Raw genomic sequence first — 13759 nt, 5'->3', positions numbered from 1 at the left:
GAAGGGGGAGTGATTGAAAGAATGGCACACACTCACCTATGTGTAAGCATACCGAATTAAGCGAGTGGATAGGCTTTCTCATGAGATGTGAGGGACACTCCAGCGCGGTGGTTCAAGGGATCAAGGGCTACCTAGAGTTTTGGCAAAAGTGGTCAGGGAAAGGAAGTAGCATGCACATAATACATTGAGCCGGTTATTTCATACTGGAAGAATATAGTTGATGAGCTACAGAAGCCAACAAACAAGTGTGTTGGGCATTACAGAGAGTTTTGGCCAAAGACTACAGGAACCCATCGTATGCAACAAATAGAAGAAGAGCTAGATGAGTTCCAAGGATACAAGGAGTGGAATGACCACAATTGTGGTCCTCTAAGTGGGAGGCCAAAGGATGCTTTTAAACCAGACATTGATGTGCAAAAAGGCGACTTTGTTCTTTTGTGAGGCCAGGAGATCCCGGGTACCCAATATGACTAGGAGTTGCAGAGACAAATGTTGAGTTGGATAGCTCATCCCCTAACTACAATAAAATTTTCATTCAGTATTGGGCACCAAAACGTAGGAAGAAAAACCCTACAATAGCCGAACTATATGAAGGTTGTTGGGAAAAGAATTGGTGCGGCAACTTAGTAGACCCAAAGGGATGGGAGTTTGTTTATGTTGTGGTTTGGTCATGTATTCCAAGGGGTAAAAGAATTCCAGAAATAGTTAAAATCCCAACCAATGCAGTGGAGAAAGCACATGCTAGCTTATTGGTAGCAATTGAAAACTAGATTACTTGTGTTTCTCCTATGATATGTGTTGGGTCACACTTTATTCTAGAGAATTTCCAATTTATTTTGTAGTTTCCCATATGCTCTTATTCCTACTTTCAAGTGGGGTGAATATTGTAAGGCCTATGACCACATGGTTATATAGGTTTTTATCTAATTGTTTGTACACTCCATATGACCTTTGTTTTCTTAATTGAATTGGAGTATTATTGTGTGCTATTCTTGGATGTTGCTTTTATAACAATACGTAGGTACAATGGATCATATATGGATGCTAGAGATTTATCAACTCTTTTACCAAAGGACATCATTGTATGAGGTGTTTGTTAACACCTGAATTAACATCAACTCTCTACAACAACAAAAAAAGGTGTTTCTTAACACCACCAATTTCATGAGAAGCTATCTCTTTGTCTACAAAGTGACCAACCAAGTCACAAATCCTACACACAACTTTATAAGTTAATTATAAAAATTCCCTTATATGAAATTTTCCCAAATCTAATGGGAAAAAAGGGGTAAGGAGACCTCCAAATTTTCCCAAATCTAATGGGAAAAAAGGGGTAAGGAGACCTCTAAATTGGTCCCAAAGTTGTGGGATTTTCCCCCAAATGATCTAAAATGGTGTTTGTTTTGTAAACCCAGGCATGGGGAGCTCGTTGGAAAAAGTGGGACGATGTCGAAAAAAAAGTGGGGATGGGCCCATCATACTCCTAGCGGTGGGTGGCGGCGCGAATCTATATTCATGGGCACTAATTTGAAAGCTACCACCAAGGTGGATGAATTAATGTCTCTCCTCCTAGAGGTTATAAGCATTGCCAACCACAAACCCAAAACACTTTGGTGCCTACGGATAGGTGCCCCAAATGTAAATCCACCAGGCACCTCAGTCAAGGGCTGCTGGTGGCGAGATGACTACGCAAGATTCACGCATCCTGGGAGGCTTGCTTGGCAAGTTCATAAGGGGGAGTGATTGAAAGAATGGCACACACTCACCTATGTGTAAGCATACCAATCAATTAAGTGAGTGGATAGGCTTTCTCATGAGATGAGCTACCAGGACAAGGCGGATAATGTACCAAGCTACTATGATTGAGATTTGAACCCATATGAGTGTTTTTGATCCGGTATGGGCCTCGTTCTTCAAACTTGTACTATCTTTATATGCTTTGGGCCACCTGTTCTTGGTTTATGCTTCTATGTAGGGGGAATTGGTGTTTACTTACATTGCATAACAACTCACATAAGAGGGTGCTTGGCTTCCCAAGATGAACCCTAGGGTACTCTTCTTTGACTCTCTTTGCCTTGTTGATCCAAAAGATTTCCTTCCAAAGATGTACCGGTAAGTGTCCCCATTACCATCAGTCTATGCAACTCTACCCAAGTTTACGTATCTACTCGGGTTTACATTTAACATGCCCAATTTTGTTATGGTACAAAGTGATGGAAAGCATGGCCAAGACATGCAGCCATCACTTGCACTTTTTTGGCATCCTCACCCGGGAAAGCTTCAAGTTTGTGACTATTGAGGGGCCCCAAACAACCTAATGCCATTTATTGTGGCTTCTACACCATGATGTGTATGAAGAGTTTGGCAGAGGAGGACACCAAACGCTTAGAAGATGCCAAGAGTTGGGTAAACATTCATATTACAAATCCTTTTTGCGGCATCTTTTGTGTCTCTAAATCTTATCCTTCACTTGCCTTTCCTTCTTACAACTTGCTCTTGATTGGTTTTCAAATGATGATGTGGTGAGAGTGTGTGCATATATCCAGGTTTGGTGTTTGGAAATGTTGGAGCAATGAGCCTTGCTGTTGTGCCCCGGTTTACGTTTTTTCTTGGGTTTACATTTCACATAAAGTCTCATAGATGTGAATGTGGGCACACTTTGTAATTATACTTTGTCTTGAAATACAAATCAAATTTTTGCACTTTGGCTAGACGAGCACTTTGGCACATTATGATGTGTTATGTGACTACTTGAATCCTTGTTCCCTTTTTCCATGTCTCCTTCATGGTGTTATGTTTCATGATGTATTGTATGGTATGCCTGGGTTTACACACATCTTCATGGTTTCCCCTTGGGTTTGTGTGTGTTTCACTTGCCTTGCAGAAGTTGTGATTTTTGAGTCTGAGTAGGTATTTCCATGGATGTGTTGCAAAATTTCATGCCTCATACATACATATATAACCTAGAAAAGAACCCACTCCCCACTTATGATCTAATGGGGCCGTTCATAGAAGTTCTTCCCCCTTTACACATTGGTGTGGAAATAGTGCAGCCTTGATCATACGTGGATGACAAAACATGACCATCCACGAGGATGTCAAGGCAAGGCTTCTAAGGCTGGAGAGTGATCAATCAAATCTCAAGAACCTGATCAGTGTGGTTTCCTGCAAAATATTACAAAAGTCTAAGAAGTGGGGTAATTTTATTTTTTCTAAGGCACTCTTCAGTTATGCATTCAATTATGCAGTGTTGAATGTTTACTCAACTCTTGGCATCTTCTGAGTGTTTAGCATCCTCTGCGAAATGCTCATGCATATGATGGTGTAGAAGCCACAGTCAATGGCATTAGGTTGTTTGCCCTCAATGGTAACAAACACGAAGCCTGCCCCGATGGGGACACCAACAAAGTGCAAGTGATGGATTCAAACATGTCTTGGCCTTACTTTCCCCATCACTCTGTACCATAACAGAATTGGGCACATTAAATGTAAACCCAGGCAGATACGTAAACCTGGGCACAGTTGCGGTGCAGACAGGTGGCGACAGGGACACTTATCGATATAGCTTTGGAAGGCAATCTTTTGGATCAAGAAGGCAGAGAGAGTTAAAGAAGAATATCTTGGGGTTCACCTTGGGAAGCCGGGCACCCTCTTATGTGAGTTTTTATGCAATGCAAATAAACACCAATGCCCCCTTCTTTCATAGAAGCACAAACCAAGAACAGGTGACACAAAGCATATAAAGAGTACAAATTCGAAGAAAGGGGCCCTTACCACATCAAAAACAGTCATATGAGTTCAAATCTCAGTCATAGCAGCTTGCTACATTTTTTGTTTTGTCTTGGTCGCTCATCGTATTGAGCAAGCCTGTCCACTCGCTTGATTGATCGGTATGCTTACACATAGGTGAGTGTGTGCCCTTCTTTTAATCACTCCCCATTCCGACGAACCTGCCATGTGACCCCGCAGGATGTGTGAATCTTGCGTAGTTGCCAGCCCTTGACCGAGGTGTGAATACCCAACGTACCTGGGTTTAAGTTTGGGACACCTATCCACAGCACCAATGTGTTTTGGGTTTGTGGTTGGCAATGCTTATAGCCTCTAGGAGGAGAGACATTAATTCATCCACCTTGGCACCAGTTTTCAAATGAGTGCCCACCATGAATATAGATTCTATTTCAAATTAGTGCCCATGAATATAGATTCTATTTTCAAATTAGTGCCCATGGATATAGATTCTATTTCAAATTACGCATGCACACAGCCACCAACCACTAGTAGTATGGTGGGCCCAACCCCACTTTTCGATGTTTCCTCGCTTTTTCCATAGGGATTTCCCATGCCCAGGTTTACCCAAGCCTAATGCCATGTGTACATGCACAATTGCTCCTTTTTCGTGCCCCACTTTCGTGCGGTCGATCCCTTCATCGCATGCATTAAGACTACGTGGAGATAGTACTGACCCTCAGCAGCAGCACTATCTCCATGCAGCACTTAACACGTGTGATGAAGGGATCGACCGCGCGGAAGCAGGGCATGGAAAAAGGGGAAATCATGGACATACTCATGGCAAGTGGCCTGGGTTTACATTTTTTGTAAACCCAGGCATGAGGAGCTCACCAGAAATCATGGGGAGATTGTTGGAAAGTGGGGCTGGGCCCAGTGTCAGAGTGGCGGTGGGACACAGTTTGAAAAGACATGCAAGCGCCTACATGGCAAGTACACAAAATGTCGCATAGAGTAACGAGGGTATGAGTAGGCACATGGCCCACATGTGCAAGATCCTCAACCCGAGAGGCGAATCCAAGGTGATCTTCATGCAACGTCTGTGCTCTGGTTAGAGGGCCCAGGCAGAAAAGAAGGCTATGTTGGTGTTTCATTCTTGCTTGCAAACTTTGGCAGCTTGGCTATTTTGAGCAGTGCGCCTTAGATCCTTGGGCATTACTTGATTGTTGCTTACTACGGCATCTACACGTAGGGCCCTTCACCCCCTGTGCGCCCAAGCCCCATAAGGAGTGTGAACTATGTTTGACACTATAAGCAGGAGAAAGGAGAGGGGATGGGACCTAGGTAGTCACCTTGCAAGCCTCCGCCCCATGGCCAGGTGTGGAGAAGAGCCAGTGTAATATGCGAGAAGTTGCGTTGGGAGCAGTTGTGATGACGAAGGACCCCCCCCCCATGGTGAAGGTCAAAATAGGCAATAGGAAATGCAGGGCCTCTTCAACGAGACGACGGAGCAAAGAGTATCAGTAAGCACTTGGTGTCCAAGTTTACCTATGCATAGCAGCTTTCATTGATCGGTTCTTCTTGTTCTTGCAAGTGGAGAAGTCTCAAAAGGGGACGGGTGATGGTGGAAAAAAGAGAAAACTAACGGGGCAGTAAACAACTGAGGGCAGACCCCCATGGTAGGTATTCACAACCCCATAGGCATCTTGTATATGCCCGAGTTTTTCTGTATTCTGTCCTACTTATGCATAGCAGATTTGATGTGACTTATTTCTTGTGCTGCTACAGGTGTGGAGAAGTCTAAGGCGGTGACGGGTGATGCTAAAAAAAGAGGAAACTAACGAGGACGACAAAGGGCAATCCCCCCATGATAGGTATTCACTCAACCTGAGATTCGCCTCGATATGCCCGAGTTTTCTGTATTCGGTTCTACCTGTACATAGTGGATTTGATGTGTCTAACTGCTTGTGCTATAGGTGGAGAAGTCTAAGGAGGTGATGGGTGATGCTGGAAAAAAGAGAACTAATGGGGACAGCAACGACGGGTAGCGCACCCCCCCACGGTAGGTATTCGGTGCCCGGGTTTACCTATATGTGCTCGGGGTTTTCTGTTACCACGGGTTTTTGAGTATGTTTAAGTTTGATGTTGAATGCTGCTTGGGCTGCAGGTCAAGAAGACATGTATGTGCCCGAGTTTTTCTATGACCACGGGTTTTTGAGCATGTTTAAATTTAATGTTGAATGCTACTTGGGCGCTGCAGGTGGAGAAGCTTAAAAAATTAGACATATATGGTGGAAAGAGAAAACGAACGGCGGAAGCTGCAATGAGGGAGGGCACACCCCCTTGGTAAGTATTCATTGCCCAGGTTCACCTATAAATGCCCAGGTTTACCTTTAAATGCTAGTTTTTCTGGATGGGACCGTGGGTTTACTTTTGTACGTTTGGATTTGGACTATAGGTGGAGAAGCTTTGAAAAATGGACGGTGATGGTGGAAGAGAAAGCAAACGGCAGAGACTGCAAAATGACAGAGGGCACACCCACCAGGGTAAGTATTCGATGCCCAAGATTACCTATTAATGCCCGGGTTTTTGGGATCGCGGGTTTGCCTATGTGTTTGGTGCACGGTGGTGGTGGAAAGAGAGAACGAATGGTGAGGGTAGCAATGACCAAGGGCACACCCCCCACGATATGTATTCAATGCCTAGGTTCACATGTGTATGCCCAGGTTTACTTGTAAATGCCCGGGTTTAGGGTGTATGAGCTTGGTCGGGTTTTATCTATGCACAGTGGATATAAGAGACAGGTTGTTCTTGTGCTGCAAGTGGAGAAGCAAAAAAAAGGAGATGGGTGATATTGGAAAAAAGACAAAGGGAACGGGGGAGACAACGACAAAGGGCACACCCCCCACAGTAACTATTTAGTGCAGGAGGGTTTACCTATGTATGCCTGGGGTTATCTTTACACAGTGGATTTGATGTTGGGTCCACGTTGTGCTACAGGTGGAGAACCCTAAAGAGGAGAGGAAGGTGGAGAAGGGAAAATAGAGGAGGGGGAAATTAGCAAAAGAGGCCTCTGAAATCAAAAAGAGGCCTCTGAAATTAGCAAAAGAGGCCTCTGAAATCAAAAAGGGGAAACGAGGATGCCTCCCATTGTGGCGGAGATTGACTAGGCCCTTGTAAATAGCTTGTTGGGGGGTGAGGTTAGCACCAAGGCAATGAACTTTTTTGCCCTGTGCATGATGAATACCTTGTGGGTGGCCAACCTCCTTCCAAAGAGTTTGTTTCATCAACTCATTGTGGTTTGGCGTGCCGATTCGGTCACACCCACAGAAGATGACAACGGCACAGTCGGCCAGCATGCTCGGGGGAATCAATTTCATGTCCTATGTGTTTGTCTTCTTGCCAGTTTTGATCAGGTAAGGGACCCTTTTTGGTAACTTGTAGCCTCTTTGTACACTTTGTGTCACTTGTTCAATGCAAGGTTTGTGATTCTATGCAAGGGGTTTTGATGCTTGTTCGCACTATATAACAACTCACATAAGAGGGTCTCGTGGCTTCCCAGGGTGAACCCCGAGATTCTCTTCTTTGAATCCCTCAGCCTTGTTGATCCGAATGACTGCCTTCCCAAGGTGTACCAGTAACTGTCCCCACCATCTGTCTGTGCATATTCATGCCAGGTTTACGTGTATGCGAGGGTTGAAATTTAACATTGCCCACGTCCGTTTATGGTATATAGGGTGATGGAAAGAATGGCCAAGACGTGTTTGGGGCCATCACTTGCAGCTTTGTTTGCATCCCCCCATGGATAGGCTTCGAGTTTCAAACCATTGAGGGGTCCCAACAACCCAATGCCATTGACTGTTGCTTCTACACTATGATGGCAATGAAGCGCTTGGCGGAGGACATCTTCTCTCGGAATATGCCTAGGGGTTGGGAAGCCTTCTATTTACAAATCTTTCTATAGTTTTTTTTGTGTCGCTAACTCTTATTCTCTTCACTTGCTTTGCACCTTGGTTGGTGAGTTCACAAATGATGATGTGGCGAGGCTGTGTGCAGACTTCTGGGGTTGGTTATTGAAAACACTGGAGCATTCAGCCGCCTTGTGGTGAGATGAAAGACCATAGATGTGTCTGCACACTCGTGTTTTGGCTTTGTAATCGTTCTTTGACTTTGAAATATAAATCAAAATTTTGCACCTTGTTCTACCGTATCTAATTTTATTTTTAACTAATGTACATTTAAACTCATGTGATTGTAAAAGCTACATACTTTTAATTAAAAATGTAAGATAATGTGATGTTTTCAATTCACGTAAATGTTTATATACTTACCTTTGTGATGAGCATGTGTAAATCCTTTTTTTATAGCATGCCCCCCAATAATATGTCAACGATTGTTACACTCACTCCATGTCTCATGCATACATTACATACATACGAATACATTACATACATACATGTCAACGATTATTACACTCACTCCATGTCTCATGCAAGTAATCCTTTGTACATTAAATACAATAATGTGCAAGTAATCTCGGGAGACTAGCAAAAATGTTGTTATATTCAAACAAAATTTGTGCTCAACCTTTGTAGCAAATCATATTGAGAAAGCATACGCAATCTTGTGATAATAGAAAATACAAATTAGCGGAGATTACATTAACACCATCTTGAGCTTTGATGCATAAAACAGCATTTGACCATTGGCTAGAGTTAACACAAAGCATCACTCATCATCCTCATTAGGGCCACATGAATAGGATGACACGTTTGTGACATAGGCATATGAGTCATCATATACTATCATGTACCAACCCATCAATGCCCCTAGTGCATCTTGTGGAGCAAGTCTTTGTGTCAAGGCAGCAATGCATGACAAGTTTAGCATAAGTCGATACAGAATGGGTCCACCAACAAAGTCTTTGTACAACAATGATGACAATACACCCGTGGCCATTTCTCAAAGCGCATTTGGTTCCATCCCCTTTAATGCTTCCTCCTCAACACACCGGTCTGGTGGGTAGGTTGAATGGGTGCCACATTTATCTTGTCAATCACCTCTCCTTTGGTCATGGGCTTGCCATGACCAAGCTGTGTGGCTGTCACATGGGATTGCACTTGAGAAGTGCTTCCCTTCATTGGTAACACAATCTCCTTTGGGGCCCTTGTATTGCAAAGTCCATTATGGGAGATTTGTATTTGGCTCATCAATGCTTGTATTTGTGATTCAGCATATGAAGGTATCCCTTGTGTAATTATGTCCAGGAGATCTTTTAATTCTTCAATGCTATGATGCAGTAACTCTCGGAAGTGGAAGGATTATCTAAATCACCTGGGGGATCCACGTCACATGTTGGCTCACACTCCCACCCCATCGCATGTTCCGTGTCAATGATGGGGAGAATGGAATGAAGGTGTGGGAACCAATTTTTCAAGATGAGCCATACACCATAGAGATGCTTGTAGTCGCTTGACCAATCCCAGCAATCACAGTATGCCGATTGGATGCTCACATGGTACCAAAGTGTGAACTTGAAGTACTCAAGATCTTAAAGAGCATTGATGATTTGAAGAGTGGATGAGTCACCTTCATACCTCCGAAGTATACCCTCTCCACCTGCTAGCCTTGTTGTCTGTGACTTGTCACTACCATAAATGATGTATGGTCTAGAATCAACTACAGGCAACAAACCCGAACAAATCATATGCAAGGGAAAGAAACTCGAGTACTCATATAAGCCCAAACACATAGATATAGCCCAGCACAATAGTCATCTTTACATGTTTCCTACTTGAAAAACTCAAGTGTTGTGCCCCCCATTTGTGTGCCTATTATTGAGTCACCCACAAGATCATGTAGAAGGTTCAGGGCTGACCTATTGATCCATGCATCCAAGAGCGTATACTTAACATACTGCCAAAGTCTCTCAACCAGGTTTGTTGTGTCCACATTGCCATGTGGAAAAAGATGACCAAATTTCGGCCACATGCACATCTTGCTGCACCACCCATTGTTGATGTAACGCACAATGTGGTTGTGCACTGAATACTCTTGGATGAGTTGCTCATACATACACTCAACGTGCATAAGGTGGACATTGATGTGTACACATTATCACGCTTGTCCTTTGGAACCTGCTCTGCGAATAGAACAATGTCTCAGTTTGCATAGTCATTTGCCTTGATTTAAATCAATGTAAACCTTATACGAATGTACTTGTGGGAGAAAATTCTCCACTCATGCCTTTTTGGTGTGAAACTAGCAAACAAGCACCCTGCACGCAATCTGAAAACGATCTCCATTACCATCTTTGGCCCAACAATGAGGATCATTCTCGCGACTACATGCATGATTGCTAGTAACTCTGTGGGACACTTGTCAATGACCAGCGCTGCTGCAGAGGGCGAACTTCATTCATTCTCTCAAACACCACTGTTAGTGCGATCTATAAGGCAATGCTCTCTTAGCTTGTACCCGCATTCTCTCAAACACCACTGTCAGTGTGGTCTGTAAGGCAATGCTCTCTTCGCTTGTACCCACATTATGGGTGCAAAGCATGAACCATACGAGCATGCCAATCCCCTGTTGATTTGGCAGAACTGCAGTATATAAAGGAATCCCAAACACATTTGTCTTGAAAGTGGAGTCTATGGCCCAAGAATTGTTCCTTGAGAAGCGTAGGGACTTGTCCAACATCTACTCATCTTGGATAACAAGGATGAAGGGTCTATCCCTCTCATCTTGGATAACAAGGATAAAGGATCTATCCCTCTCATTTGAAGCTTGCGGGTTGTATGGTTGTGGCAGTACAACACCTTGTTTTGTGCCCTCAATTGTAGAGCCTCCATGTACATGGAGGTCCAATTGTCACACATGCTAGCCTTCCTCTGCAAGAAGTGGTTGATGTTCAGAATTAGCTATGCACATTCAAGACATGCAACACAATGTAACACAATTGGGCCATGCATTACCTTTGATGCGCAATTTGTATGACATCATTTGGATCTCTTTTGGAATCATGAAGAATCTATATGTCACCTCTCGATCTACTGGGGTTGACCTCTCAATGTGAAATGCCTCCTTTGACACACTTATCTTTGCAACATGACGACATGTCCCCACATCGAACAAGTCCTCCATGTGATGCAACACTTGATAACCCGTGGGTGCATTGGCAAGTGGCACAAGTCGCTACGTGATCCTGGCACATGTCTCTCACGGCCTCCCTGCACTATGATGGCCACATCTTGCATGCCAAGTGGTGGGTACTAGACCACAACCTTAAAAGGGCATCCGCACTTCTTTGATGTGTGCAATCTTTGGTCGTCACCTCCCTTTCTCCCCACCCCACCTCCATGAGATGGCATATATATTCCACAACCATCTTTGCCCTAGATAGGCTGGAACGCTTGTTGCTTGATTTTGTGTAACAAGCCTGACCTTGTGCTGGATAATTATATTCTCCAGCTCCAAACATCAATAATCAGCCCTGTTCAAGAAATGTTTGTCAATAGCATTTACAGTCAGGTCACTCTTGACTTCACCAAGATATAAAGCAGGGCAATGGTCTTGTTACACAGCCACAGGATAACAATTCTGATATGTAAAACCAGCCAATGACTCTTCTGTAACCCAAGGCAGGCTACACACCCACATGCACCGATCAACTCCATGACATATGGCAGAGGGATGCCATGTTTCTTCACATTAGTGCACCATGTTGACTTGATCTTGGCAATTGTTTCTTTAAGGCCAAGGTGTGCAGGTGAGTGACATGCCATGATAATGCCCTTCTAGTATTCTACGCATGCAATCCTCAAACTATCCCTCAATGCAAGATACCTCAAGCCAAGATCACTAACCACAATGCATAAATAATCTCTCATTCTCACCCACCTCTTCAAATCCAAGAGTCCCCATGTGTCTTGTTTTTTGAGCATGTCCAAAGTCACCGAGAACCCATCCTCAATGCATGCTATCATCAAGGTGTAGGTTGCCCTATCAAATGAAAAGAACCTTGGAGATGTGAAGGTGAATGGGTCAATTTCTTGCCTGGACTACAATTCCGACAAAAAGCCACTGCCATCAAAAAGGTCCTCCATCTCCACGTTGTCACTAGACACATCTTTGTCCTCATCACCAGACTCACTGAAGGAGTCATGCAAAGAGAAAAAGCTAGTAAGGAGGCAGAAATCAACATCTATTTAATCCCCAATACTTCCCAATAACATATTATAGTCTATGGCTTCTTTGCGTGGAGTCTCATTTAAATCCAAGTCATAGAAACCTATCACATTTTATGCCTTGTCCTGGTCGCTCAGCATGAGGATACCTATCCACCCACTTAATTGATCGGTATGCTTGCACAAGGTGAGTGTGTTCCCTTCTTTCTCTCATCCCCCCTGTCATAAGAACCTACCATGTGACCTTGTTTTGATGCACAAATCCTTGCGCAGCCAGTCCTTGACCGAGGCAGAGATACCTATATATGGGGGGCACCTACCTGTTGGGCAAAAATGTGATTGTGGTTTGCGGTTGGCAATGCCCACACCCTCTAAGGAGGAGAGACATTAATTCGACCACCCTGGCATGGGCTTTCAAATTAGTCCCATCAATATGTAGATTCCATTTCTAATTATGCACGCGCCCTGACCAACCATATGTACCTCGGTGGGGCCAGCCCCACTTTTCAACTATTTCGCGCACTTTCTAGCAAGCTCCCCATGCCCGGGTTTACAGAAAACGTAAACCGAGGCCACTTGCCATGCGTACGCCCGTGATCTCCTCTTTTTTCGTGCCCCGCTTTCGCACCGGTTGATCCCGTCATTGCATGCAAGTGCTGCGTGAAGATAGTGCTGAGGGGGTTTCCCCTTCAAAATAGCCCAAAATTAGACCGACAAGGCACTGTAGTACACTGTACACCTCACGGCAGGTGGAGATGCTATACAAGTCGATGCCATACACGCTAGGTTTAGCAGGTACAGGGCAGCCAATACTAGCTTTACAACAGATGTAGAGAGTCGTACATCTCAGGTACCATCTATACAGTAGCTTCAGGATTACGCACAACAGATTCAGGTGTCCTTGAAGCCTGTGGACATTTCACATGCATGAAATTAAAGCAATGCATAAGTCCAAAAACAGTTTATGCATACAAGTTCATTTCCAATGCAAGCAGGGACAACATGGACCATGTAAAACAAGGTATCGAGAAAAGCCCCCATCTTCCAAAGCTTTGTACCATTATTTGGCTAGGAACTTGAATACTTGATTGTCTCAAGGCCATCCAATCAGCGTAGCATCTCTACTATTGTCCCTATCAAATGGTGTAGTATTTCTGTAGCATTAACTAATCTTGGTCCAAATCAGGGAAACGAAAAAATAGATAATGTCTCTGCAATGGAAACGGCTTGAACCTATGTGTCTGTAACACTATAGTAAATGTCAGTAGAAATGATGAAAAAAAATCTCTCTCAACTAGTTGTAGCTCTTTCCAGTCAACCTGAGAGAAATACCAAAGGTCACCTAATCTCCTTAAACCTTTGTTATTCAGTCTTCCTTATGTCAAGAAGTGCCAAAGGGGCTTAAACTTATGGGTCCACCAGATGTTCAGACTTAAAAAGGAGTTCCCAAAAGCCCTAGTACACCCATTCCAACTAATCAGACCTATCCTCTATTTCCAATTTAGACATAGAAGATGAGTTCCCAAAGGCCCTAGTACACCCATTCCAACTAATTAGACCCATCCTCTCTTTCCAATTTAGACATAGAAATTTGCAAAAGGGGAATTCACCATTTTCAGAGGGGCATATGACAATAGTTTCTCCTTCCAATCCAACCCAGTCCACTTGCCTTTAAGTTGCACTTCTAAATCTTCTATCACCCCTCTGAGCATCTTGGTCTAGATTCTTTCTTGCTAAAGGAATTCGGGGAGGCTAACTACCACTCTGGCCTTAGCATGAGTAGCCAAGTGCAATATCCCCAGACCTCCCAGACCTCCCAGATTTTGGGCAGGGAAACTTTTTCCCAA

Source organism: Cibotium barometz, chromosome 21 (genome assembly GCF_041138505.1).
Source record: "Cibotium barometz isolate CiBa-2024 chromosome 21, ASM4113850v1, whole genome shotgun sequence".
NCBI classification, from domain to species: Eukaryota; Viridiplantae; Streptophyta; class Polypodiopsida; order Cyatheales; family Cibotiaceae; genus Cibotium; species Cibotium barometz.
This window is presented reverse-complemented; position numbering follows the sequence as displayed.